The following is a 4,706-nucleotide window of genomic DNA, read 5'->3' on the forward strand; positions in this document are numbered from 1 at the left end:
AAAAGTACTCCCTCCGATTCACATTCATTTCACATCAAGAAATATGGATCAGAGCGAGGGAGTAAATTAAACATGGCATCTCGTGCATGAAGCTTGACATATCGATCAGAGTTGGCTAGAATAGCAATACAATGCTGCTCATTAGGCAAATGCATGCCATGTACGATAGTATACATCCGATAAAGAAGTCTATCTTGACATAAAAAAAACTACTTTGGGGATGAGAGTCAATTGGGGCATCTACAATATAGAAAATCTTGCTCGTAGATGATTTTGGCTAAGAGGGTTTTACTCACATTACACGTGCCACTTTCCTTGTCTGCAAAACAAGTTCCAATAAAGGGAGAGGAAAGAAGAGGGTATTGTGGGCGAGATTGAACACCTTTTTTATGTGTTAAGCTGAGGCCTCGTTTAGATGAGGATTTCGACTTATGCCTAACAGCTCAACACACCCACAAATATTCTGCTTGCGCGCACTCACCGTTCATTAAAAATAACAATATTAGCTCGCAAGATTAAGAACGAAGTGAATTTAAGTAACTTGGTAAGCTTTTCAAGCAATATATTCAGAGAAAGAGCACACATGTTCGGCTCAAAATAATCATAAGAGAAGAACAATAAATCTAAGGCACCACATGGATTCATACCTTGAGTCGACGCTGGCTCGTAGAAGGGCGGCCGCGCCTCGAGGATGCCAGGGACGTCTCCACCTCGGTCTCACATGTGACTGCTTATCGGCGGGTGGTGCGCCGCGCCATGTAGAAGATCTATCAATAGAGGAGAGCCCGATGAAGCTACCGACGCCTCAACCTTGATAGCACCGACCTGTTGCTCCGCACCGAGATGCGCCACGTGCAAGATTTAGCGGATGCACCAATTTTAGAGATATGTCATGATCATTGTAACAAATTTCAACGTGATGATGATTTGATCTTGTACTCGGCCTTGAACATAAGAACTAGTACAATCTCACTTTTTTTTATCATTATCCTTTGCGAGATTTAGCGGATGCGCCAAATTCAGAGAAATATCATGATCATGGTAACACAATTTTCAATGTAATGATGATTTGATGTTGCACTCGACCTTGAACATAAGTACTAGTACGGTCTCACAAATTTGTATCATTATACTTTGCAAGTTTTAGTGGATGCGCCCATTTTCAGAGGTAGATCATGATCATGGTAAGTTGGTAACAAATTTTCAACGTGATGATGATTTGATTTCGCACTCGGCCTTGAACAGAGGTACTAGTACGGTCTCACAATTTTTTATCATTATACTTGGACGGTGGCCAAATTCAAAATCTCATAGCGGCAAAACTTCCCGCCCACAAAATACAAAAATTTCACACGCTTCCAAATTCCCATTCTACCCCTGTGGAGATGGCAGCAAAGTCGGTTGGTGGGGGGGGTCTGCCCGTCATTTTTTGAATCACCACCTCCCTAGCCCGGAAACCCTCCCAAAAAAAATTCATTTCCCTCAGACCACCCACCGGAACTTCCCAAGTCCCTCTCTCCCACCTCCACGACCACCGCACCGGAACATCCACGCCGGACTTCCCTGGCCTACCCGAGCCCTCGCGATCCTCGTCATCCGGCTGCTCGCCGGAGCCGCTTCATCGACGCCGTCATCAACCGGACCGGATCATCCCCGCCGGTACCTCGAAACCATATGCTCATCCGGCAGTCTACCGCGGTCGCCCGGCTGCGGTATCGTCCACCCCACCGGAGCCGCTTCGCCGGATCCGTCGTCCACCGCATCGTATCTTGCTCACCGACACCGCCGTGCATGAACCGGATCTGCTTCACCGGCGCCGTGCATGATCTAAACTCTTCTACTGTCGCTTTTCTATTGCTTGCCTGCAAGTTCTTGTTTAATCTTGGGGGAACCTGTTTGTGCTAACGACGCGCCGTTACGTTTTTGCTAGATGAGATGAGTAACCATGAAGTGTAATGGCCGTCTCTCCAACCCCAAGTAGCACATGTAGCGTACTTCATCACCGGATCTATCAACCCCGGAAGATCTCGTTGTGACTCCCACGCAGTGCTTCTCCTAATGTAAGTCCCTTGTTTTAGCGCCATGTTACGGGTTCGGATGCTTGTTTGTCTGAAGCTCTTTTAGTTCATTCCTAGCTATGACCGTAACACGTTGCTATTTTCTACTTCATTGCTAACTTTAAGCGATTGAACATTTTGGTTTGCATTCCTTGCTCTGTAGATGTAGCCATCATAACTTCTATCTTGCTCGATCGTTGTTACAAAAATTATAGGTATTATAGTAACATCCTGCTATTATTTAGTTCATGGCCAATTTTAAGTAATTGCACATGTTGGTTCGCATTCCCTGCTCTATAGCTTTTGGCATCGTAACTTCTATATTTGGTATACATTCCCGCTTCTGTAGATCTAGCCATCATAACTTTATCTTGCTCGGTCGTTGTTACAAAAATTATGGCCTGCTACTATGTTGTTTGTGCCAATTTTTTACTCCATGAACATGTTGGCTTGCATTCCTCGTACTACAGGTGATGCCATTGTTTTGTATCTAGTTCATTGTAAGCTAACAAAGTAAGGACTTAGTTTGGCATGCTATCACTCTGCTATCTAGCCTGTAGTACAAATAAACTTGTCATACTACTAGATAATAATTTTGCGTGCCATCTTGTTCTTCAAAAGCTGCATTATTGACTTGTTTCTCTGACTTGGCATGACGCTCACATATAGAAAGCTGAACATATTGGTTTGCATTCCCTCTTATACAAGTTCACAGGTGATCCCACTATATTCTGTATCTGGTCCATCCTAAGCTCCGGCATTAACTATCCTCTATGTGTTGCTCATTACAAGTTTATATCCCGAAACATCTTGATTTGCATCCCCTTCACTATAAGTTCAGGAGTATTATTTAGTTCACGGCCAAAATGAAGTAATTGCACTTGGCACATGTTGGTTCACATTCCCTCCTCTTTAGCTTTTGCCATCGTAACTTCTATTTTTGGTTTACATTCCCTCCTCTGTAGATGTAGCCATCATAACTTCATCTTGCTCGGTCGTTGTTACAAAATTTATAGCTCTGCTACTATGTTGTTCATGCCAATTTTGTACTCCCTGAACATGTTGGTTTGCATGGGACTCGACGAGTAGTAAGTCTATCGTTTCATTCTAACATGCTCGGTTATATTGGTCGTTGGTATGCGGCATGCACTCTTTGTTTGCTTATTGTGCGCATTACATTGATCTTGTTATAACGACGAAATGATGAGTTCCAAATTCTTTGGCAAACAATATTGCGAGTGTCTTTGCGTTTCCATTGTTGCTTTGTCTTAACTTGTAATGTCTTTGTTTCGAGATATAGGTGCTGCATGGACAACTTAAAAGATTGTCGGATCGCTTCATTGTATTGCTAGGTTTAATTACCATTCAATTTCTCTGGGTTCTGTAATATTTTTTCAAAGCCTTGCAGATGATGTAATATTTAGTTAGTTTTTATAGTTCTTTCGCGCATTTTTTCTTTGGTGCTTGTGGTAAGTGAGGCTACCCGACGTAAATCAATGTTGCGTAAATATTCTCGATATCTAAATCACGAATTCCCATCCCTTAAACGGCCCAATTAAGCGAAATCACATACGTGCCGGCCCGCAAAATCCTAAAGCGCCTTTTACGCCGGCATATAAACAGCAACTAAACGGGCTGGCCCACTTACTTATTGGGCCAGCCCACTTGATTTACCGTGGACCCCACACTTTTATTGGGCCGACCCACTTGCTTTAAGGTGGACCCCACCCACTACGGGGCCGGCCCACTAACTAGTTGGGCCAGCCCAATTGCTTTTGTGGTGGTCCCCACATACTAAACGGGCCGGCCCTTTAAGACGAAAGTGGGACCCACCTGTGTTTTTGGCCCGGCCCACTAGCGTGTTGGGCCGGCCCACTTGCTATATGGTGGACCCCACATACTAAATGGGCCGGCCCTTTGACAGGAAAGTGGGACCCACCTGTGTTTTTGGCCCGGCCCACTAGCGTGTTGGGCCGGCCCACTTGCTATACGGTGGACCCCACATACTAAATGGGCCGGCCCTTTAATAGGAAAGTGGGACCCACCAGTGTTTTGGCCCGCCCACTATCTTGTTGGGCCGGCCCACTTGCTATATGGTGGACCCCACATACTAAATGGGCCAGCCCTTTAACTGGAAAGTGGGACCCTCCTGTGTTTTTGGCCCGACCCACTATCTTGTTGGGCCGGCCCACTTGCTATATGGTGGACCCCACATACTAAATGGGCCGGCCCTTTAACAGGAAAGTGGGACCCACCGGTGCTTTTGGCCCGGCCATCGGCTTGTTGGGCCAGCCCATTTGATCAAATGTGGACCCCACGTACTAAATGGGCCGGCCCGATAGCAGGAACGTGGGACCCACATGCTAATTGGGCCGGCCCAATAACTTCTTGGGCCGGCCTAGTTGCTTTAATGTGGACCCCACTTTGTAAATGGGCCGGCCCGATACCAGGAAAGTGGGTCCCACATGTCTTGTGGGCCGGCCCTTTTGCATGTTGACCGGTCAATCGAGTGCATTCGGCCCGGCCCACATGCTTAGTGGGCCGGCCCATTAAAGTTTTGACCAGTCAACCTTAGAGGTTAGGCCCGGCCCACGTAACTAATGGACCAGCCCGGCTATATAGTTGACCGGTCAAACTAAGTCAGCTGGC

The sequence above is a fragment of the Lolium rigidum genome, chromosome 5 (genome assembly GCF_022539505.1).
Source record: "Lolium rigidum isolate FL_2022 chromosome 5, APGP_CSIRO_Lrig_0.1, whole genome shotgun sequence".
Classification (NCBI taxonomy): domain Eukaryota; kingdom Viridiplantae; phylum Streptophyta; class Magnoliopsida; order Poales; family Poaceae; genus Lolium; species Lolium rigidum.